The sequence below is a fragment of the Cebus imitator genome, unplaced genomic scaffold (genome assembly GCF_001604975.1).
Source record: "Cebus imitator isolate Cc_AM_T3 unplaced genomic scaffold, Cebus_imitator-1.0 Scaffold46, whole genome shotgun sequence".
In the NCBI taxonomy this organism is placed as follows: domain Eukaryota; kingdom Metazoa; phylum Chordata; class Mammalia; order Primates; family Cebidae; genus Cebus; species Cebus imitator.
The window spans coordinates 1,368,754-1,394,970 of record NW_016107361.1 but is presented as its reverse complement, the minus strand read 5'-3'; the positions used below and the strand labels follow the sequence as shown (position 1 = coordinate 1,394,970).

The window sequence follows — 26,217 nt, the reverse complement described above, 5'->3', positions numbered from 1 at the left end:
CATCACTGATGGGTTCAAAATAACAGTGTCAGCCTCCTTGACAAGGTCAGTCAAGGCCTGACAGCACTGCCCCCATAAATAAACTGACTCCATCATTATAGGACTGAAGTATACACTGGAGAATCACAGTTTTGGTACCACAGATAACACACATAAATCTGAGTAGCTACCAATAGAGTAACAAATAAATATATTTAAACAAGAGTGTATTTATACATTTGTTTGTTTTTGAGACAGAGTCGCAGGCTCACTGCAACCTCTACCTCCTGGGTTCAAGTGATTCCCCTGCCTCAGCCTCCAGAGTACCTGGGATTACAGGTGCACGCCACCATGCCCAGTTAATTTTTTTTATTTTAGAAGAGACAGGGTTTCGCCATGTTGGCCAGGCTGGTCTTGAACTCCTGACCTCAGGTAATTCACCTGCCTTGGCCTCCCAAAGTGCTGGGATTATAGATGTGAGCCACCACGCCTAGCCAAGTTTATAAATTTTAAATGCATAAATATTTAAGCAAATAACTTTAGACCTGATGGAGGAGACCTTTTAATTATTAATAAATATCACTCTCTGGGTTCACAGATGAGAAAACTAGGGCCTAGACTAATCGCTCATGTCATCTCGCCCAGCTGGTTAATAAGACAAAATTGGAACACAGAACCAGAACTCCAGATCAGGGACCCATGTGGTTCCCTCATACCCATTGCTCATAGCAGCATGAGAAAAGTCAGGGGCCCATCGACTCAGTCCTTTCAACAAAGCGTTAAGGTCAGATTCAAGTCTGCAAAAGACTGAGGGAGTGATGGAAAGAAAGGAAGATCTACCCAATTAGGTACTACAGTGAGAATTTCTGGCATTTATCCAACTTGACCTTTCTATAGCACAGTGGTTCTTAAACTTTAAGATGCATCAGAGTCAACTGATGGCCTTGTTGAAATAGACTGCTAAGCTCCACCACCAGAGCTGCTAATTCAGCTGGTCTGGAGTGGGGCCCAAAATGCACATATTAAACAAGATCCCAGGGGATGTTGATGCTGCAGGTCCAGAGAACACATTTTGGGAACTACCACTGTAGCATTTAACCATGAACCCTGCTTTGGCTTTTATCACACTTCTTACCTGCCTCTCTGGCCAACAGTCTGAGAAGGGTGGGAAGTCTTACTTAGATTACTCCCTTCAACAAGGAAAGATTTTCTAGTTCCCATATAAAGACTGAATAGTAATAAAAACAGATCCCTGCTCTGTAGAGCATCAATTTTTAAATTGATGTATAATATCATATTAAAGTGTTATTTTTACCTTTTATGTTCACTAGTTCTGATGTAACTGCATGTATAATTTTATCAATTTTCTTTTGGTGATATGAGTTTTGTTTATAAATGATCCATTTTAAAAGGATGTATATTATACTCCTATGTCTATTCCTGGATAAAGATGCAATTTTGACAGCAAGCCCAAAACATTCACTCGACTCCAGTACAATCATAAATATATTTCATATGTAAGTATCCATTTACACATACCCTTGTGCCTTTCCACCTACTGTTCACAATGCTGGGATTTTTCTTTCCCTCTATCAAATAGCCACATGGCTTACTCCCTTACTTCATTCCAATTTCTACTCAAATGTTACCTTCTCTGAAAGGTCTTCAAGCACTACTCCATAATAGCAATCCTCCCCACACCCCATCTCTCCTATCCTCACTACCTACTTTGTTCCTCTTTACATTTATTGCATATTAATGTTTTCACTGTTTAATTGGTCTCCTTTCCATGAGAATGAAAGCTTCATGGGAACACAGACTTTTCAGTTCATTTCTCCATCCTCTAAGCCTGGTATGCAGGGCACTCAAATTTTAATTGAACTTGTTGAATGAATACTCATCAACTTCCAAAAATCCCATATACCATTCATTGTGTACAATTATAACACCTTAGTTTTCCTGAAACTGATACAAATATTTCTTACTCCTCTCACAACGAATTCTTCAATGAGTAAGTTTCCAAAAACATACGTATTGTACTTGGCACTGTTGGTCCAAAAATTATTTTAATAGCAGGGAACATCAAATGTAGCTTTAAAGTATCTGATGCTTTAAATGTCAACTGAAATATCATGGGAATAGGATCCCCTAAAACCAATTTCATAGCCTCAAAAATGAGCAGGGCAGATGAATCATTAAAAACATCTTTGTTGATGGTTCACATCCAACAATCCCAAAAGATGCAATTTTAAATATTAAAAGCTTGGCCAGGCATGGTTGCTTATGACTGTAATCCTCCCAGGATTACAGTCATAAGCAACCATGGGAGGCCCAGGCAGGTCTATCACTTGAGTCCAGAAGTTCAAGACTAGCCTGTGCAACATGGCAAAACCCTGTCACTATTTAAAATGTGTGTATGCGTGTGCGCGCGCACGCGCACACACGCACGCACGCACACGCACACACACACACACCCCCCCCAAAAGCTGTATTGTTCATCCATGACTATGTCTTGAATAACACCCTAAAGACAGAGGCCGGTATCAAACAGAAAAGCTGAAAAAATGTTTTTGCACAGTAATCCTAAATTCTGTATATAGTCTTAGCTTATGAGAAGACAGTATAACAGTATTAAGGTTACAAATTAAATGTGGGAAATTATCTTCAAATAACTATATTTAAAGCCAAATAAAACCATTTCATCCCATAGAATGGATCAAAATAATTCACGAAACACAATGAAATTAGAAGCTGTAAAACTCTGTCAGAGAAATACATTCTAGGTAGACACAAACTAAAAAATATTAAAAACTTCCCTTTTTTTAAAAAAAGGAGTTAACCATTTTTATAAAAGACAAGATACTGGGTAATGAAAGAAGAGAACTACTATACACGACATGTATGATTAGACAACCATCATTACTGGATGTGATAACATGCTATCCCAAGTGGCTCACCAATTTCCAATCCTTTCCTGTCTTTGTTCCTTTTCCCATTGAATTACAGAAACATGACATACCTCTTATCACTGGTCTTTCCTGATAACTTTTCTAAAGCATTCATAGAATGCTTTATTCATAGAAACTGTGCTCTGCACAATCCAGTGTGGTGGGCTGGAGGTGACAGGCAGTCCTGATAAGTGGGTGTGCTGGTGGTAGATTTTACGGAATTGCAAAAGCACCAGGAATATTTTCCAGGCCCTTTTATCGGCCAGGCCAATTTCCCCATGTGATGTGTTAATTACCAGTTTAATCCAATACATGTGAAATGAATTAGGGCTAAGGGTCTATTGTTCCTTGGCATGTCCAGCAACAGGAGCCAGTAGTAGCAGAAGCAACTGGCTCCACAGCCACCTGGGTTGAGGAAGTAAGCAGATCAGATCCAAACGGGTGGACTTGAAGGGAGGGCACCACTGAGACTCTTGTAGGTTACTTTTATGCTGCCAGTTGGCAGACTGGCATACAAAGTAAGAAAATTCCATTGTGCACAATACTCAGGTTTTATAGTAAATTGCTATGCTTCTGAGGCATTCACTCCCAACTACACATTTCAGCAGTCAATCTTGTCAACACAAACAACTCTCTCATAACCTAGAAGAGAAAAATAATCTAAAAACTATGCAAAGTCCTTTGGGTAGAATAGTTTCTAAACAGGTTTCTTAGATGATTTCTATAATGTGTAACTGACTTTAAAGTGTCATATTCAGAAAGTGGCCTATAGAAATAGATTCCATTTGGAAGCAACTAGCATACAAAGCACAAATAAGAATCTGGGAATAACAGTTGTCTTTACAGACAGATATACACTTTCCATAACAGTTTTTTACATTAAGGGTTTTCAAGTGCTTTGAAGCATTAATTGATTCCATTCTCCCAATAGCTCTGGAAAAACATTTGGTCAAATTTAGGTTCATAATTTCAAACACGTCTAGGTTCCTAAGAGGCAGCTAAAAAATGAACTTCTCAGCCCTTTTCTTGAAGAGGAATATATCATCTGGAGACGAGATACCACAGTTATTAAGAATTCAGACTCTGGATCCAAACTGCCAAGGTTTGAATCTCAACTTTGGTACTTGCTAGCTGTGTTATATTGGGGGGGTCAATTGTCCCATCTGTAAGATGGGAATAGTAACAACATCTACATCACAGGGCCAATGTGAGAACTGACGTGACATATGTAAAGTACTTAATGAGTTCCCAGCACACAGCAAGTACTCAAGGTTAGCTATGCTGTTGTTGCTATTTCCATCACCGCCACCACTACCACCACCACCACCATCATCATGTTCACCACTACCACCTTCACCACCACCACCACCACCATGTTCACCACCACCATCTTCACCACCGCCACCACCATCATTTCATAACAGAGCTTAGGTTCTGGAGCCAGATCTGGCTTTGAACTCAGTTTACCAAGCCAAACCTTCACAAAACGATCTATAAAATGAGTAGGAGTAACTAGCAAGAATAAATAATCCAATTTTTTTCAACAAATAAATAGCGAGAGAGAAAAAGAGAGAGAACCATTGTTTCTGAAAACAGACAACCAATTGCAATGCACAGCCCTTATTTATATTCTGATTCAAACTATTAAAAAAACACAACCATTTATCACACTTAAAAAACAACTGAGAATGTTAAAATTGAATGGATAAGCCAGGTATGGTTACAAGCATCTGTAGTCCCATATACTTGGGAGGCTGAAACAAGAAGATCGCTTGAGCCCATGAGTTCAAGGCTGCAGCATGCTATGATTGTGCCTGTGAATAGACACAGTGAGAACCAATCTCCTTAAAAAAGATTGACTTGATATTTCATAGTATAAAAATTATTAAAATTCCCACTAGATAATATTTTTATGGTTATGTTTCCTTTTAAAAAAATAGAAGTCCAATCTAAGTCCAATATCATAGCCACTACCCACCTGTGGTTATTTTAACTTTAAATTAATTAAATAAGAATAAAACTTTAGGTTCACAGACTGACTAGTCATATTCCAAGTACTCAACAGCTACATGTGGCTCGATTCCTGCCATTACAGAAAATTTTGTAGGATATCCCTGGGCTAGAGGTACATATTTATTAGAATATTTTATTAATAAAAAGATACAATGACCAGGATTTGCTTCAAAATAAAATAGGAATGAGAGAAGCAGATGGAGGTATGGATGAGGCAAGAATGGTTTATACTGTTTGTTGTGCATGGGGGTTCATCGACCAACTCTGATAGTCAGTTTTAAGTAAACTTGGCTAGGTATACTCCTTGGTTATTCAATCAAACTCTAAGTGTTTCTGTGAAGATAATACGTAAATGTAATTGAAGTCTATAAGCTGTTTACAAGATTATCCTATATAATCGGGGTGGGTCTCATTCAATCTATTACAAGGCCTGAGAGCCAGAATTGAGGCTTCTGGAAGAAATTCTGCCTGTGTCCGCAGCTGAGCTCCTGTCTAGGAGTCCCAGGCTGCCCTCCTGAAGTGCTGCCCTATGGATATCAGACTCACTGGCCAACTCAATCACAGAAACCAAGTCCTTGCAATGAAACTCTGAATATAACAGCACCTACTGGTTCTTTGTCTAGTAGAAGTAGACTCTACAGCCCAGAAGTAGACTGTCTGTAGCGCTTGACTTTTCCTTTTTAAGAATATCTATTTCACAAAGCCATTGTGACAAACAACTATAAATACCTTCACATAGTGCCCGCCATATAAGAAGTCTCAATAAATGGTAACTATATTATTTCCTCATTTATACCAATATAATCTTATTTTGCCAACATTTACAATCCCTGAGACACAAGGCACTCATATATTATAACAACTTTGTATTACTTTTTTCATTTCAATTTCACCTTACATGGCCCAGCCTGACCACAGACTCCTTTAGGGGCATGGGTGAAATGGCCCACAGCATGTCCAGAGTAGGCCCCCAAGCATAGGTTCTTGAATTAAAACTGAGTTGAATCAAATTAAATTAACATATACATACAAAATCCACAAATGAGAAAAAGGTTTCATGCAATTACATTTGTAAGTCTTATTTACAAAAGCAAAGAATTTTGACAACCTAAATATCAAACAATAGGCAACTGACTACATAAAACTGTGGTAAATATGTTAAACAAATATATATAAATATATATATATATAGATGTGCTGAAGATATGTTAATTTTTTAAAGTAGGCTGCAGTATTCTGTACACAGGAAGATCTCCTTAAAAAAAAAAAAAGACATATTAGACTAGAAGGAAATATACAAAACGTTAGCCACGGTTGTCCCTGAGTAATGAGATTGTAGAATAATTTTTTGTTATTATATTGCAATACAATATTTATACAGTGAAATGTACAAATCTTAAGAATACCGTTTGGTGAGTTTCAATTCACCATCACCACAGAATGTTCCCTAATGCCCTTTTACACGAGGCGTGCGTGTGCATGCGCATGCAGTGCTGTAGGATGTACACAATGCTACACGATGCAGACATACATACATAAACCCCAGGCAACCTGGGATGATTTTTATTTTCTTGTTATACTACTATATTTCCAAATTTTCCAGTAGAAACACCTATGTATTTTACAATTTAGGCAGGTTTTTTTTTTTTTTTAATTTTTAAAATAGTGAGTTGAAATGGGCTATAGTAAATTGATTTCACTGATAAGGACAAGGCAGATCAATGCATTAATCTAATAGTCTTAGATTACTAGAAAGACTAAGAACAAGTGTTAGCCACACACTCAATTATTTTCGCTGTTTCCAACATCTCCAGTGTTTTGGGATGCCACATCATTTATTCACACAGATAGAACCATATGTTGTAATTTCATGAAACACATCTGGTAGAAAAAATTCTTTAAAGTTAGGTATATTGTATACTCTTTTTTTTTTTTTTTTTTTTTTTCTTTTTTTGAGATGGAGTCTCGCTCTATCACCCAGCCTGGAGTGCAGTGGTGTAATCTCAGCTCACTGTAACCTCTGCCTCCTTGGTTGAAGCAATTCTCCTGCCTCAGCCTCCTGAGTAGCTGGGATTACAAGCACGTCTCACCATGCCTGGTTAATTTTTGTATTTTTAGTAGGGATGGGGTTTGCCATGTTAGGCTGGTCTCAAACCCCTGACCTCATGATCCATCCGCCTCAGCCTCCCAAAGTGCTGGGATTACAGGTGTGAGCCACCACGCCTGGCCTGTATACTCTTATCTAACAAAAGAAACCAAAAGTCAAAGAACTAACAAAATGCCTAGAGGTTAAGAAAAACCAAAGAAGCCATACTGTGAGAATAGATCATTCTGGTTATTATCAAAAACGTCAGCCCCAGTAGTTCATAAAAAGAAACACGCCAACCATAGACCACACTGCAGAAGTGTACAAGACTATCAACCCTTTGCAATGTTATTTTACAGTCATAACCAAAAATAACCAAAATTAGGCTTTAGTAAAACAGAATTTGCATTTCATTATTTCCTTATTTTAGCAGTCAATACAAGTTTTAGCCACAGAAATCCCCTCAAACTTCTTGGGCCATGGCTTTCAAAGAAGAGGTGCTGCGTGTCTACATGGGTTCTTAAATAGCCAGTGCTCGTTATAGTTTCTGAACATCCAGGAGAAGGATCTGGGAGTAGACGTCCAGTATTTGGCATTTTGACAGAGTCCAAATAGCCAGCTGTATAGCTGACCCTAAAAGTCAGTAAACCAAATGTGTCCTGACCCACAACAGTGCCCAGTGCACTAAGATGACACAAAATTCTGTGAGGAAACAGTAAATGTCAAAGCACCTGAAAGCTATAAGCAGTATCAGCTGAACACACAAATGGGTTAGAATAACCAATGGATGTATAGATGCATACACACATACACACACACACGCATGCACATGCACACACAAGCATTTTCAGAATGTGATCCATTAAAGAATCCATGAGGTCAAAACTGTGCTTGTAATAATACTAAGAAGTTATGTGACTGGTTTCACTGTGTTGACATTTGCACTGATGGTGAAAAGCAATGGTAGTCAAAAGGATAAGGAAAATGTAGAAGAATTAGGATGAATGTTAAAGAGCTGAGGAACATTCTCGCAATTCCCCAGGGTTGGTAATTCATTAAAATGCAGAACTTAGGCTAGTGCTCGCGTTTTAATTACAGGTTTTTTCACTCCCCCACCAATTCCATATCCACCAGGCATGACTTTCCAAGCATCTCAGAGCCATTACACAGACTCACCTAAGAACACACAGTTGCTGTGTTTGTATAAAAACATGCTTTTAGATGTTCATACAGCTTTTAATTCTTCATCTGGTAACAGAATTCCCTTCTTCCTCCCTTTCACTGCCTGACTTTTGGGTTTCCATTTAGAACAAAGTTGAACATTTGTGGAATAGAGCAGTGAGAGAAAATGTGAACTGGCAGAAAATTAGAGAAAAGCTTAAGTCTTAGCAGCAAAGCAGCCAGAGTAAAGGGGCACTCCAGTGTCTCCCAGCACTCTGAAGAGAAAGCTTCAGCATTACCACTCTCTGGCCCAGCTCCCCAGCCACAGGTGCCCTGTCTGTACCCTTCCAACACACCCAACCTACTGCTCACTGTCAGATCCATCTTCCTAGGACCCAATCCTCACATCCCTCCTCTGAGGGGAAAACTTCAAAGGCTCACTCCTACTTACCGTATCTGCACTGTTTAGGTTAGCATTTGAGCTTCTCTTATGTGGCTCAATTCCTCAGTCCATGTTTATCTCCAACCTGCCTCCATACCAGTCAAACGCAAATGCTCAAGATAAGATAACATGTGCCCCACTGTTTACACTTTTCTCCATGTCACTCCCTTAACCTGAATTGCCCATCCTCACTTTTTAGTCTCTGCCAATTGAAATTCTTACCCATCTTACAAAGTCCTCAAGTCTTCTTCATGAAACTCTGTGAAACCTCCATCTTCGTCCATAATGCAGTATACATGGTTTTTCCTAGTAGCCTATAAACTCCCCAAAAGCCATGGCTTTTTATTTCTTTGTATTTCCAAGAAGACAGTCTTCAATTTCAAAATAAATTAATCATTTTTAGATATGATAAATAATAATGTAGCCAAAACCTATTTTATGGAAAGCCAATTTGTTAGAAAGTTCAAATTTAAAACACAGTAATTCTGAATGTTTCTAGCTGCATACAAGCCAAAAGCATCTGGGAAGTCCCTGAATCACTCTGCAGGGGAAAGGGGAAACTCACACAGGGGAGCATGTCAGGGAGAGGTGAGCTCAGGGCAAATCTGCAAAGTAAGGCACTTCAGAGTGAGGAATGTGACAGGACACTAATGAAGTATTCAGGTGTTTTATGGAGAGAGAAAATGAACCTCAACAGTGAATTCCCAAATATCTATTAGGGATTCCATCTGTCCACTCAGACCCACATATGTGCAAATCAAAACTGTATTTCAAGGCATTCCCAAACAAGCTATTTATTTATTCCTTGTACAAAATCTCACTAGAGCCTCATCCCATTCAATAATGTTACTATGCACAATTTGTTCACACCAAATACTACGCTTGATGCTGAGGAGTTTCAAATGAAGAAGACATGACTAAGACAGGGTTCAAATCATCAAGGGCTCTGGGGAGACAATGTATAGAGAATTCTGGGAAGTAACTGGAAGTAAAAAAGGAGAATGTGAAGCACAGACTGTCATAGACCCAAGAGAAAGGAGACTCCCAGGAAAGTAGGAGTAGCCACAACTTCAAATGGCACTGTAGAGGACAAATCTGGCATTGGATGGTCAGTGATGACACAGAGGAGCCAGTTTCAGTAGATGGGCAGGTATAAGTGTCAGACTGAACAAAGTTTAAAAATGTGAAAGTCTGTCAAAACAGGAAAAGGGGGAATAAGGACATCATTTTATGGGGATGCACAGGTCAAGAAAACATACCTTTTTTTAAACATAGGAGACTTGAGCAAGGTCTCCCGGTACAGGAAGATGGGGCTCAGATAGCCAACTGGAGAGGTGAACCTTGGAAAGCAGCAGGGCCTCTGCACTGAGACAAAGGCAGGAATAGAGGTGGAGGGAGTGAGGTGCAGAGAGTTTGTGCAGCATTGCCTGTAGATCATTTGCTGAGATGGAGGAGGGGTGGGGAGACCAGGATATCAGGGAGCTCAAAGGCCTCTAACAGCTGCTATACAGACAAACAGAGAGCTGCGTAAGAATGAGTGAGAGTGCTATTTGACTTTCCAAATGAGACTGAAAAATTATGCTAACATCTGTTAGATGATTTTCTTTAGCAATAATGAGATCAAAGAAGCAGAGAATGTAAATGGCTTCACATCCAGCATGACAGCCGCCCACCATGGGTGTGGCAAGAAAAGAGAGAAAAAGGAAGACACTGGAGGAAACGTCCAGAACAACATGGGGTCCAAAATTGAATGGAAGAAATAAACGAAACCTGGAAGAAGCGGATAGTGGGAAAACAGGCAGAGAGGTTGACATTTATCGACAGGACAGAAAGTTCTGGTCAAAGAGGGAATGATGAGTTAAAAAATCTTGCAAAGCAAAACAAGTTCCAGGTGATGACTAGACCCAAGGTTAGGCCATGTGAACGAACTGCTATAAAAAACAGTGGTGAAGATCATGGGTCAAAGAAGACAACAGTGTGAAGGCTGGGATACAGCATGGTGTAGAGCAGTGTTGCCCAACTGCTGCTGTGATGGAAGGATTTTGTAACATGCAATCCAATACAGCAGCCACTAGCCACACATGTCTATGGAGTACTTGAAATGTGTCAAGTATGACTGAGGAACTAAATCTTGATATATTTGGTTTAACTTTAATTCATTTGTTTAAATAAGCACACGTGGCTAGAAGCTACCATGCTAAATAGTACGGATGTAGAACAATGGTTCTCAACTTTAACTGCACAATGGAATTACCTCAGGAGGCTTAAAAAATACAGATAAGGTCTCACTCCCCAGAAATCCTGACTTAATTAGTTGAGCAAGTCCTAGGCACAAGCATCTTTTTTTGATACATAATAACTATACATATGTATGGGGTACCTGTGCTATTTTGAAACATGCACAAAATGTGTAATGATCAAGTCAAGGTATTTAGGATATTCATCACCTCAAGGATTTATCATTTGTGTTCTGAAAATTACAACTTTTCTCTTCTCCCTATTTTGAAATATACAGCACAATTTTTAATTAAAGTCACCCTACTATGCTATCAAACATTAGAAGTTACTCCTTCCATCCAACTGTATGTTTGTACCCATTAACCTATCTCTCTTCATTCCTCTCAAGCTCCAAATACACCATACTGAGCCTCCAGTATCTAACATTCTACTCTCGGCTTTCATGAGATCAACTATTTCAGCTTCCACGTAAGTCAGAACATGCAGTATCTGTCTTTCTGTGCCTGACTTACTTCACTCAATGACCTCCAGCTCCATCCATGATGCTGCAAATGACAGAATTTCATTCTTTTTTATAGCTGAATAGTATTCTGTGTGTACACATACCACATGTTCACTATTCATTCATCTATTAGTGGACACTTAGGATGACTATCTTTGCTATTGTGAATAATTCAATGCTGCAGTAAACAGGAAGATAAATATATCCTTTTGGTATACTGATTGCCTTTCTTTTGGATACATATCCAGTAGTGGGACTGCTGGATCATTTGGTAGCTCTATTTTTAGTTACTTGAGAAATCTCCAAGGAGGAAGAGAAAAATCTCCATGGAACTAACTAAACCCAAGAACAAACCAAATCCAAAATGAGTCAAAGGAAAGATACAATAAAGATCAGAGCAGAAATAAATGAAATTGAGACTAGAAAACACAAAGAACAATGATATGAGAAGCTTTTTTTCCAAAAAGATAAACAAAACCAATCAACTGCTAGCTAAGCCAACCAAGAAAAAATATGCAAATAAAATCAGATACAGAAAAGGAGACATTACAACTGATACCACAGAAATACAAAGATCATCAGAGACCATTATGAACAACAATATTCTAACAAAGAGGAAAATCTACAGGAACTGGAAAAATTCCTGGATGCATACAACCTGCTAAGACTGAAGAAGGAAGAAATAAGAACTTGAACAGACTAATAACAAGTAATGAGATTAGATCAGTAATAAAAGTCTTCCAACAAAGAAAAACCCAGGCCTGGATAGTTTTACTGCCAAATTCTAATAAACTTATGAAGAAGGACTAACACCAATTCTAAAACTATTCCAAAAATTTGAAGATGAGGGAATTCTTTCTAACTCAGTTTATGAGGCCACCATTACCCTGATGCCAAGACCGGACAAGGACCCAGCGAAAAAAGAAGGAAAAAAAAGAGAGAGAGATAAAACTACAGGCCTATATCCATGATAAACATAGGTGCAAAAATCCAAAACCAGCAACGCATCAAAAAAATAACATGCTTTGATCAACTAGGGAGATTTATCCTAGGCATGCAAGGATGATTCAATAAGTGCAAATCAATAAATGTGATACATTATATCAAGAGAATGAAAGAAAAGTTCCATATAATCATCTTGGTAGATGCAGAAAAAACATTTGATAAAATTTAACATCCTTTTACGATAAAAACTCTCAACAAACTAGGCATAGAAGAAACACACCTCGACATATTAAAGGCCATATATGACAGACCCACAGCTAACATCATAGTGAATGGGGAAAAGCTGAAAGCTATCTTTAAAAAAAAAAAAACAGCTTCTCATTTCATTGGTCCTTGTATTTTCTAGTCTCAATTTCATTTACTTCCACTCTGATCTTTATTTCTTCCTTCGACTCATTTTGGGTTTGGTTTGTTCTGGTTTTTCTAGTTCCTTGAAGTACATCATTAGGTTATAGGAAATATTTCTACTTTTTTGATGCAGGAGTTTATTGCTATAAGCGTCCCTCTTAGCACTGCATTTTATATACCCATAGGTTTTGGTATGTCATGTTTGAAGAAATTTTTTAATTTCTTTCTTAATTTCCCCATTGACCCGATGGTCACTCAAGAGCATGTTCTTCAATTTCCATGTATTTGTAGCATTTCCAAAGCTCCTCATGTTATTGATTTCCGGCTTTATTCCACTGTGGTCTAAGAAGATACTTGATATAACTGCATTTTTGAAAAATTTGTTGAGACTTCTTTGTTCAGGATAGACCATATGTGAAGCCACAAAAGAATCAGCCTATATCTTAAGTGGAGTATTCTGTTTATATTCAAGATTATTAATATGTGATCATTTGTTCCTGTTGTTTTGTTGTTTTCTGTTTTGTATATTTTTTTATTCCTTTCTTATTGTTTATTATTACAGTTTGGTGGTTTTCTGTAGCAGTAGTAGCTATAGTTGTAGTAGCTAAATCCTTTGTATTGTTGTTATGTGTTGTATCTCACCAACCTTCTTCAAAATCACTACACTGAATACTTTTCAAAACATTTCATAGATTTTTCATGGAAATCTGTTGTGGAGAATTCTTGGGTTCCTTTGGAGAAGTCCTGTTTCCTTGCTTTTTATGTTAATTGTATTCTTATGTTGATATCTGCACATCTGCAGTAACAGTTTTTTCTTCTAATTCTTTGGATTGGCTTTCATAGGGAAGGCTTTTTCCTGTAGATGTATCTATGGTGTTGGTTAGGTAAGGTACACTTTGGCTTTGATTCTGGATACATACAACAGTGTAGTGCCCATATGTTTACTCCAGCAGTAATCAGCATCAATAATGTCTAGTTCCTCAGTGGCTTAGGCTGTTATTAGTGAAGACTATGGTAAGGCCTTACTGGGGACAAGGATACCAGGTGGACCAGTCCTGAGGCCCCAGTGGTGGCAGCAGTGAACCAAGCATCCCTGTTTCATCCCTGTTTTTGGACACCTGGGTGGCATATGCAGGCACGCGTGTTAGTAGGTCCAAGCAGGCTGATTCTTGGGCCTCCGGGCAGCTTGCTTAGTAGCAGGCTGAGCAGGTCCTTAGGGCACTGGGCAGCATGCATGACACGGACAATGGAAGTAGTAATGGTAGAACAACACTTGGCTTCCAGGCAGCATGTGCTGAGGTTAGCGGTGGTGGTGATGAGCTGAGCAGGACAATCCCCAGGCAGCACAGATAGGTGACAGTGATGGGGGGGTGGGAGTGGGGGCAGTGGGCTTAGTGGGCCCATTTTCAGACCCTTGGAAGGTGTGTGCAAATGCCAGCAGTAGTAGACATGGCAGGGTTATCCCTAGGTTTCCAAGAGGCATACTTAGGCAGTAGAGAGGTCTGCTTCAGGTGGGGCAGGCCTGTCTTCAAGCCCTGATAGTGTGCACAGGTACAGGCTGTGGTGGGTAGGGTGGGGGATCTTAGGGCCCCCAAAGAGTACACTTAGGGGCTGACAGCAGACAGGCTGGATCTTTTGTGAGGCATCCTAATGGTGTACTCACATTCCTGGGACAACAGATGGAACAAGGCCATCTCCAGACCCCTGCATGGTTCTGTTTGGGCACTGGGAGAGGTGGCATCAGGTAATGCACGCCTGTCTTCAGGAGACCCCAGTGATATGCATAGGAGCAGGCTGTGGGCATCAGCATTTTAAAAAGTTTCCAGATACAGCCAACTTTGAAAACCATATGTATAATAAAGAACATGGACTCTGAAGCTAAATTATATGAGTTTAAAATCTAGATTTGATTTTGAATTGTCTAACTTTGACCAAATAACCTCATCTGCAAAACAAAAACAGTAAGAGTACTGACCCCATAGGGGCTATTCTGAGCATTAATGTGTATACAAAAGTGCTTTGTAATAGTGCCTAGCAAATAAGAGCTCACTATACGTTCCTCATCATTATTCTACATGGATGTTGCAGAGTTGCTAAGGCTTATGACAGCTACAAGGGAAAACAATGAGTGTGGCTTGCCAAAGGCCTAAATCTATGTTGAGGTGAGACTTAGAAGTAAAGAATTAACAAAGCTGAATGTATTGACAAAGTAAATAATGCAATAAATAAGAGAAAAATAAACAACCTGGAAAAGATAGTGATAAGCCAAGAAAATACAGACTCAACTGTCTGGCAACACTGCAGAGAGACAGAGAAAAATGAGGGAAGCTCTGTGGTCAGGAGAAAGTCAAAATTTAGTTAGATAAGGAAGGATGTGTAGGAATCATTTAATTCCGCTTTATACAATCCCCACCTCACCCCGCTTCCAAATGTAATCAGTCATGTTCTTCTGTGTTTTCCTAGGCCATCTAGGTCCCCATTTATAAAAATCATCCAGAAAAGATCTCTCATTAATGAAAGTAGCATTTTCTAATCTGGATTCCATAAGCAACAGTCATTTCTCCACAGATTAACAGTGTATACTTTATCATTCACAATTGATCTAGTTCAAACCTGGCTTAATTGATGTTGAAGTCTTTGCAAACCAAATGCCAAGACTCCACTAGAAAACCTATTTAATTTGCATTTTAACTACATCTTTTGTAAGTCTCAGAGAGCACTAATATCATTAATAATGACAGTATACTACCTTCAAATAAGAAAAATTACATGTGACTCTGGAAATATGTATTTATTTGATTTTTTTAAAGTTACCAAAACAAGCAAAAGGAGAAAGGAGGGAAAAAATTGAAATAGGACCAGAAAAAAGTAGGAGGGATGAAAATCTGACCAACAAATGTGTTAGGCTGCGGTTTTGTTCTGTTTCTCTAAAATTTAACATAAAGACATGAACACAGATTTATATTCAAATTTCATTTGTCACTACCAAATATAATCTATTTCATTAACTTGCAAAATAAAATACGTGACAAAGTATTCTCACTTACTTGGAACTTGTAAGCTACTAGAAACTGAAAGCTATTTCAAAGATAGTCTCTAGGCAAATAAAACGGTTAAAATTAAGCAATGCAGTGCATGCAGATCACGAGTTTCAGATGAATCCACTATGTTCATATTTTTACCAAAATATTTTTTTAAATTAAGTATGAAATTTCTTTACAGACTAAAGATACTTCTCATGAGAGAAAAAAAACACCTACAATCTCCTTTCTACAAGCATGTTTCACACTTCAAAATGAGGTTTCACAGGCTTCTGGAGTGCTAAATGTGTTTATCTATCAGCACAAGTTGAGTTTCACAGTTGGAACACAATTTCCAATATGATGAGTTCATTTCCGGTTCCTCATTAGAAGCGAGGTTTGAGACCACTAAGAATGTATAAAACAACACTCTTCTGATACAACCACAAACTGCAGGAACTATGTTTTGCCAAGGAACACCACCCATGAAAAATTCCACTCCTTCACCTCTTCTCCCTCAGTGATCCCCCAGGGATGCTCTTCTTAGAGGTATTCTGAGAGATCTGAGAGCTGGAAACAAAGCCATAACAAATACGCATTCTATTTGCTTTTATTCTCTTGGAGAATCCTTACTTTTCTACTTTTGAAAAGGTCCACCTGATCCTAAGGATCTAAAATGCCTCTGTTAGTCAAAATAAAGTTACTATGGCCAAGTGATTCATGAAGCTTTGGCCTCTTGCATGTCATGGATCCAGTTAGTCCATGAACCTATCCTGTGTTTATTCTGCAGTTTTTGAATACATCACTGGAGTAAACATAATCCACTGGTACAAGTTCCACAATGGCTCCCTGACCATGGAATACAGGCTATTACAACAGACAGGAATGACCAACTGGAAGACTGAACTTCCCCCGCTACCACAATGGTAACCCAAAAGAAATAGTGCATCCACAGGAGAATCGCGGAAGTTAATACTATCATCAAAAACTTGGCACTTAAGGGTGGTAACTCCTATTACATCACTGTTTAACTTACCTCTTTAGTCTGTGCAGAAAGCAGACAGATTGGAAAGTGACTGGATTATCACAAATCCATTCGGACAGTGACCCTGATGTGGCTGATTTACCAAATGAAGTACCTTTTCTAGAGCAAATCTAGTTTTGAGCACCAGGTATGAAGACACTATGCTGGAAAGTGCTCTACTAATATGCAAGAAACACAAGAAACCATTTGCTTTTATTTCAAATGCTCAAAAATATCTTTTTGCATTCTTGCCCAGAGCTGTGACAACTCTCCCCTCTGCCATAATCTAGTCTCCACAGATCTTAATCATCTTAACATCACGTTGGTCTACTGCATTGATTACACTGTACTGACCGCACCTGATGAAAAGGAAGCAGCAAATCTGATAGATATCTCAGTAAGACACATGCAAAACTGATAGTGAAAAAGAAAAATCAAGGGCTGCAACCTCAATATTTCTGGGTATCCAGTGGTCTGGAACATGTTGAAATATCACCTCCAAAGTGACATACAAGTTGCTGCATCTTGAACTGCTTACTACTAAAATAAAATAGACACAATATTTTACAGGCTGCTTTACATTTTAAAGACAATATACACCAGTCTTAAATATCCTGCTCTGACTCCTTTACTAGGTAACCTATAAAACGGTCAGTGTTGAGTGGGACCCAGAGCAAGAGATGGTTCTACAACAAAGATAGACTGCAGCACAAACTACTACCTCACTTGGTCTTATAATGCAACAGATCCAATCAGCTGAATCCAGTAGGATCCAGAGAATCACAGCACAAACCTCTGAGGTTCTAAAATAAAAACCATACCCCTTTTCTGGAAATAACAACTGTCATTTTGAGAAATGGCTCCTAGCTTGCAACCAGGTTCTGGAGCTGCCCATAATAATCTGAATGTTGCCTGACCCACCAAGCTAGAACGTTGGGCCTTTACAGAAGCATTCTATCAAAAGGCAATGGTACAAAGAGACTGGGCTTAAGCAAATGTACGAGGCACAAGAAATTGCATGAGTAGTTACATCTCAGGCATCTCTAAGACCTACTCCTATTATAAAACCACAACTATGGCTTCACAAAGATTTCCTTAAGACTAGCTGCCTAGAAAGGAAACTTGGACCTGGTTTAGAAAAGGTTTGTATAATGACTGGCACCAAGGAAAATGGACTTCTATAGCATGACATCTAAAATAATGAGCATCCTTGAAATGTTAATCATCCCAACAGAGTTGTGACTAGTGCATTTGTTTGTCCCCTTTACCTACACTGAGAAATGGCCAGAATTATGGCTCTACACTGCATCATAGGTAAAGGGTAACATTCAATGTGGGTGGTGGTTAAGGACTTGGAAGAAAAGAACATAGGAATAGAGAGGGCTCATCATCACACAGGAACATCTAGGGGAGGGCTGTGTGGATGGACCTCTGAGAATGAGCAGTGTGTAAAAATTATTTTTGCCCCTTGTAAATGTATACCAAAGGTAGCCACTACAGATGGGCCTGTCAATAACCAGGTGGAAAAAATTACAAGGCTGTGGAAAAGTTACCCTTTTTCATTAGTCACAATGGCAAGAGTGGAGGCTATATATGGACTCAGCAAATGATTTCTCCTCATGAAAGCTAACCAGGCCTTTACCAACAATGAGTGCCTAACCTGCCAATAGCAGAAGCCAACCCTCAGTCCAAGAAGGCAACACTCCTCCGGAAGATCAGACAGCCACTTGGCAGCAGATTATTTATACTGGATCCTTTCCATCAAGGGAGAGGTAATGATTTGTCCTCACTGTATGTATCCAACTGTGAACTTACACATATATATTACATATACACACATGAATTTATTTTTTTCTCCCATACTCCACGCTTTTCAGGGATTGGTCATGGTGATTAACTTTATAATTTAGTTTCTATATTACAGAGTAATTAGTCCTATAGAACTCTGGAAAAACTGGGAAAGATAATTTCATAAAGACTGCAACTGTCACCCAGAAAAGAATTTCTTAATCTAAGATCTGATACAAACCCATGGTTGATCATTAGGAAATCTATAATTCCCTTTCAATCATATGGAAAAAATATCACCCATCAGAACATCAAAAGTTTAACAGACAGATAATACTGAGTAATGGCAAGGATGCAAAGCAACTAGAATTCTTACAGATTGTTAGCTAGAGTGAAATCTGGTACATCCACTTTAAAAAATGGCTGTCAGCACCTTCTAAAGCTAAACACACAAATACCCTATGATACAGCAATTCCACTTCTAGGTATACGCACAAAAGAAATGAGTGCACATGTCCAGCAAAAGATATATACAAGAATTTTCAGGGTAGCTTTATTTGTGATAGCTAAATACTGTCCATCGACAGCAGAATGGATAAATTATAGTATAATCACACAATAAATTACCACACAAAAGTTAAAAAAAAAAAAAAGAACTTCTGCTACAGACAAAAATATGGAAGAATCACAAACAGCAATGCTAGGTGAAAGAAAACAGACACAAAAGAATATATATTGTAATATTCCTTTACACAATGTCAAAATAGGCAAAATTAGCCTACAGGGCTACAACTCAGAATAGCAATTTACCTCTCAGTGGGTACTGTTTGAAAAGGGACCCAAGGGAACATCCTGGAGAACTGAAAATATCCTACCTCTTGATCTGGATATTTACACAACTATATCTATATGTAAAAACTCATTCAGCTATGTATTTAAGATATGTATACTTTATATTCTACTTCAATAAAATTCTTCCTGAAAGGTCTATGTATATGTACACATCTTAGAAAAGAATCCAGGTAAAGAACAAATTTTCAGTTCAGTGCTTGCTTTCCAACTGAGAGAAACTGCCTAGCCAGAGGCACCCAATTATCCAAAGCTTTTGATTTCAAAAGCTTTTTCTTCCTAATGCTCCCCCTAAGCTTAATATGGTTGGATAAGAACTGTTGATTGACTTTAGAATATGAAACAACTCACTTCCTGCTTCAGGTTCAAGGATACATAGAAATATCCTTGAAAGTCTTGATGAGTTTATTTTAAAGGTAAGTTATATATTACCTTATTCTTATGATATAGCATTTTCACTTTCCATCTCAACATACCATGTTTCAAAACAAAATTTTCATCAGAACTCTACAATTAATGATATGTACATGGTTTTTTTGTTTGTTTGTTTAAAAAAACTATTTTATCCAGGCTACAGATTCAATAGAAATCCAATAATTTGTAAAAGCAATTATCGGGCAAGGCATGGTGGCTTATGCCTGTAATCTCAACTACAAATTCAATAGAAATCCAGTAATTTGTAAAAGAAATTATCAGGCCAGGCATGATGGCTCATGCCTGTAATCCCAGCACTTTGGGAGGCCAAGGCAAGAGGATCATTCGAATCCAAAACTTTGAGACCAGCCTGGGCAACATAGCAAGAACCTGTCTCTACAAATAATAATAAACTAGCTGGATGTGGTGGTGTGCAACTGTGGTCTCATCTACTCGGAAGGCTAAAGCAGGAGGACCAATAAAGCCTTGGAGGTGGCAGTTGCCATGCCCTCAGCCTAGGCAACAGAGCGAGACCCTGTCTCAAAATAAATAAATAAAAATTTAAAAGTAATTATCAGAGAAAATAAGAGAATCTAATTCTAAAAAGTCTTATGTTAGCCTTTTCCTCCCTTCTTGATAAACCAAGCCATTAATGTAAACTATTTTAAATTATTGGTCTCACTGGCAATATCAAATGGGCTAGTCTACCATTAGATGAAGGATCCCATTTTAAGTATATAACACAATCACAGCATTAATTTTATTTAGTTTTCAGAGACAGGATCTCACTCTGTCACCCAGGCTGGAGTGCAGTGGTGCAACCACAGCACACAGCAACCTTGAATTCCTGGCCTCAAGCAATCCTCCCACCTGAAGGCTCCCAACTAGTTGGGACTACAGGCTCATGCCACTGTGCCAGCTTAAAGCATTAATTTTTTTTTTTTTTGAGATGGAGTCTCACTCTGTCACCCAGGTGGCAGTGCAATGGCACAATCTCAGCTCACTACAACCTTCGCCTCCCAGGTTCAAGCAATTCTGCTGCCTCAGCCTCCTGAGTAGCTGAGAATACAGGCACACACCACTGTGCCCAGCTAAATTTTGTATTTTTAGTAGAGATAGGATTTCATCATGTTCCCCAGGCTGGTCTTGAACTCCTGACCTTAGGTGATCTGCCCACCTCGGCCTCCCAAAGTGCTGAGATTATAGGCATGAGCCACCACACCCAGCCTTAGAGCATTAATTTAAAAGTCAACCAAAACACTGACTTCACTTTATCATTAATAGCAATTTCGTAACAGTTCATGTCAACACCACACAAAATTAAACCTTGCATAACAACAGATAAAAGTCTTCTGTGCCAAACTAAAGCTCCCTAAAGTAATCATTAACAATACTGTTCTCTTAACTATATTAATATCCTAAAAAGACATTTTTAAATAAATGCAATATAAATAATATCAAGTCTGAGTACTCATCTCAACCCAATCTAATGGCTTACAATAGTTTCTAAAAGTAGCAGGTAGCTTTACATGTATTATTATTTGATTATTTTTTTTAAAAAAGAGATTTCAGAAACCTTATTCTGGAAGATATTTTTTGTCAAGAAAACCAAGCCAATTCCTACCTAAGTTCTGACTTCTTACAATGCAGTTGGCCACAGCATTTCCATTAGCCACTTGGGAGGCTTGAAAATGTCCTGTACACAAGTTTCAGCTGGTCTTGTGAGAGCCCAGGGTGAGTGGGACATTCAGGGACTAAACCCCGCAGCACCTACTGGTCTGATCAAAAGAGGTTTTACAGCTGAGTAATAAGAGTAGTAACTTTGTTACAGAAGAACTTTATTCCTTTGTGTTCCCCATGTAACTTACAAAAGACAAGTTATTTCACATTATATATTTTCAATACAAACAATCGTGACTGGTGACATAAAAAACAAAAAAATCATCCCCAACACTTTGAGAGGCTCAGGTGGAAGGGTCACTAAGACCAGCCAGGGGCAAATAGTGATAACCTTGTCTACACACACACACACACACACACACACACACACACACACACGCCCCGCATCCAGGAGTGATGGCAGGTATTCTGTTTTCACCTTCCAGTTCTTCCACCCCAGTCTGTGTTATAAGGGAGATCTTTGATGTTATTCTCAAGATTAATACAAGTATTTGTATCATCAATTTTTCGAATGATCTGGTCAGACATGGTCTGAAACTTATCTCACACATGTTGCAGGAGCGTCTGCACCATCAATGTGAGATCCTCCACAATCTTGGGGTCACTCTCAGCCACCTCACCAGTTCCCAGCTTAGTAATAATGTCTCAAACCATCACTTACCATTTGATGATTCTGATAGTTTACATTTTTAAATACTAAGTTTACAGTTTAAGATTAACCAGTTACATAACACAGCTGCATGCACATTCAGCAGTTTGTATTAAAACTGTATGCTAGTGTTTTCCCTACTTCAGACACTCTTATAAACACTTAAAACATTCATGCAAGTTTTTAGAATGGAGCTTTCAAAAAACAATAAATAAGTGTACTTCTCAAAAAGCAGTGAACTCTAGAAAAGGTAGTAACAATCCTGTGCCAATATTTTCTTTTTTTTTTTTTTTAAGATGGAATCTTGCACTGTCCCCCAGGCTGGAGTGCAGTGGGACAAACTCAGCTCACTGCAACCTCCACCTATTCTGCCACTTCAGCCTCCCAAGTAGCTGGGATTACAGGCACCCGCCATCATGCCCAGCTAATTTTTGTATTTTTGTAAAGATGAGGTTTCACCATGTTGGCCAGTCTGGTCTTGAACTCCTGACCTCAGGTGATCCAACCCGCCTCAGCCTCCCAAAGTGCTGGAGTGCTGGGATTACAGGCATGAGCCACCATGCCCAACCGCCAATATTTTCATGCATATATTTGTTATATGTAAAACATTTATTGATATTCATGTTACAGTTACAATATTTAAATTTCACTTTTATTGCCTTGATCTGGAATTGCTGAGAGTAGTAATTTCTCGCCAGTAATACTGGTATTACTGCCAAATTCCTACATGATAGACACCACGACATGAGCAATTTTCACTGAAGTAAGACTTGTATTCTGAGAAACTCAATGCCAGGTGTGGGGGCTCTCTCATTTCATGAGTGTTTCACTCAAAAGAAAATCATGCTATAGTTAAGCACTTTTTCCCTATCAAATCAATGTCCAAAAGTTTATCTGATTTCCTTACAAGATTTTCTCAAAATCCTAACAAAACATCTAAAAACTCTTTCATCAGCCTTTAAGTACTTTTTTGTACTAAATACTGCAAATAAACTTATAGTACAAATATTTCCCAGTTCATAATTTCAATCTCTAAGAAGAAACTTTAAATCTAGCCTCATTTCTTTTTTTTTTATTGCATTTTAGGTTTTGGGGTACATGTGAAGAGCATGCAAGACTGTTGCATAGGTACACACATGGAAGTGTGATTTGCTGCCTTCCTCCCCATCACCTATATCTGGCATTTCTCCCCATGCTATCTCTCCCCAACTCCCCACTCCCTGCTGTCCCTCCCTTATTTCCCCCCAACAGACCCTAGTGTGTGATGCTCCCCTCCCTGTGTCCACGTGTTCTCATTGTTCAACACCCACCTATGAGTGAGAACATGCGGTGTTTGGTTTTCTGTTCTTGTGTCAGTTTGCTGAGAATGATGATTTCCAGCTTCATCCATGTCCCTACAAAGGACATGAACTCATCATTTTTGATGGTTGAATAATATTTCATGGTGTATATGTGCTACATTTTCCCTGTCCAGTCTACCATCGATGGGCATTTGGGTTGGTTCCAGGTCTTTGCTATTGTAAACTGTGCTGCAATGAACATTCGTGTGCATGTGTCCTTACAGTACAACGATTTATAATCCTTTGGATATATACCCAGTAATGGGATTGCTGGGTCAAATGGAATTTCTATTTCTAGGTCCTTGAGGAATCACCACACTGTCTTCCACAATGGTTGAACTAATTTACACTCTCACCAACAGTGTAAAAGTGTTCCTATTTCTCCACATCCTCTCCAGCATCTGTTGTCTCCAGATTTTTTAATGATCACCATTCTAACTGGTGTGAGATGGTATCTCAATGTAGTTTTGACTTGCATTTCTCTAATAATCAGTGATGATGAGCATGTTTTCATTCATATGTTTGTTGGCCTCATGTATGTCTTCTTTTGTAAAGTGTGTGTTCATATCCTTCGCCCACTTTTGAATGGGCTTGTTTTTTTCTTGTAAATCTGTTTTAGTTCTTTGTAGATTCTGGATATCAGCCCTTTGTCAGATGGGTAGATTGCAAAAATTTTTTCCCATTCTGTTGGTTGCCGATTCACTCTAATGACTGTTTCTTTAGCTGTGCAGAAGCTGTGGAGTTTGATTAGGGCCCATTTGCCTATTTTGGCTTTTGCTGCCAATGCTTTTGGTGTTTTGGTCATGAAGTCCTTGCCTATGCCTATGTCCTGAATGGTTTTGCCTGGATTTTCTTCTAGGGTTTTTATTGTGTTAGGTCTTATGTTTAGGTCTTTAAACCATCTGGAGTTAATTTTAGTGTAAGGTGTCAGGAAGAGGTCCAGGTTCTGCTTTCTGCACATGGCTAGCCAGGTTTCCCAACACAATTTATTAAACAGGGAATCCTTAAAAATATGGAACGCCTCATGAATTTGCATGTCATCCTTGTGCAGGGGCCATGCTAATCTTCTCTGTATCGTTCCAATTTTAGTATATGTGCTACCAAAGTGAGCACTAGCCTCATTTCTTAAATTGAACAAATACTGAAAAATAAATATGCAACATAAATATTAGCTCTAAAAGTAATTACATATACCTTTATATTCATAGAACTTTTGTTACCTAATGCGAGCATACAATACTATTTGATGAGATAAAATAAATCTAAGATTAAGATAAATATCCAGGAAAATTAGTAAAAGATACCTATTTCTTAGTTGCCAAAAATCTTGCCTGTCTTGTTTGACTGCTGTGTTTCCAGTGCCTACCTCACCTCCTGGCATAAAGTGTATACTAAAAAAATGCTTGTTGAATTATGAATATTCCACACAACTGGGGATCTTCATAGACCTGAAATACACAGATTATAGCATAAATTTCTATTCTTTTGTTTCATTTTAGAGAAAGGGTCTTGCCACATTGCCCAGGCTGGATTGCAGTGGCTACTCACAGGCATGATCATAGCATACTACTGCCTCAAACTCCTTGGCTGTGATCCTCTCACCTCAGCCTCTTGAGTAGCTGGGTCTCCAGGCACACCTAGCTTTCATGAATATTTTACTTCATTTTTTATCTCTTCCTCAAATACTGGGCATAGGAAAAAAGTTTGTAAATGTTTTCAAAAAGTATTTCTGATCTAATATCAACACCCCTAGACAATGAAGACTGATTTTTTAAAATCGATTTTTTTGATTTAGAATAGTTTTAGACTTGGAAAAAAGTTGCAGAGATAATATAGAGTTCCTATATGCCTGGCACTCTGTCTCCTCTATTAACGTCTCACATTACCACAGTACATTTGTTAAAACTAAAGAACCAATACTGGTACATTACTATTAAGTGAGCTCCAAATTTTATTCAGATTTCACTAGTTTTCTCCTATTTTCCAAGACCCGATCTAGGGTAACATATCATATTTCATCATCACATTTCCTTAACCTCCTCGGATCTGTGACATTTTCTTACACTTCCCTTGAGTTTGATGACCTTGATGGTTTTGAGAAGTACTGGATTGAGAGATGCCCCTCAACCTGAGTTTGTCTTAAGGTTTTCTCCTAACACTTTATTTGAAAAACATCAGATTTCAAAATGATCAGTGCAAGGATTTCTGATAAGACAAAGTAGAAGGTAAAAATGTTGGCCTTTATCTCCCCATTTATTCAACAACAAAAAAAGCCTTATACTGGGAAGAAAGTAAACCACAAGTTTAAAATCAGTACTGCAGAGAATCTAAGCAACAGAAAACTAAACTTAGCAGGGGAACAAACTAAAAAGGACCCCAGGGTGGAGAGACCCAAGATGGCCGTTTAGGAACAGCTCAGGATTGCAGCTCCCAGTGTAAGCGCAGAGGGTGAGTGGGCGCCTTATTATTATTGCCCACAGACTAGGAAATTCCCAGGCGGAGGAGCTCCACGGTCGCCAGCGCGGCTGTTTGGGCCAGCGCGGCTGTGCCGGCCGGCGCGGCTGCTTTGTCGGCGCCCTGGAGCAGCAGTTCTCCGTACAAAATCCACCGGTCCGGGTGCCCTTTTGGCTGGCGATTGGAGCCACGGGAAGTCGCCCATACGCTGGTTCAAAAAGGGGACTGAGCAGAGAACCAGGACAGTAGATTCCAGGGCAAAAAATAAAAAAAAAAA

At 38.8% G+C, this 26,217-nt stretch overlaps 1 protein-coding gene and 1 non-coding gene across 2 annotated transcripts in view; both read right to left on the bottom strand.

Annotated features, from left to right (window-relative positions):
- Positions 1-26,217, bottom strand: part of EPB41L4A (erythrocyte membrane protein band 4.1 like 4A) — a 263,329-nt gene that overhangs the window by 185,329 nt on the left and 51,783 nt on the right. The gene's annotated exons all lie outside the window — the stretch shown is intronic.
- Positions 24,493-24,599, bottom strand: LOC119471007. The gene has a single exon (XR_005199995.1). It is a non-coding gene; the product is annotated as a U6 spliceosomal RNA (small nuclear RNA).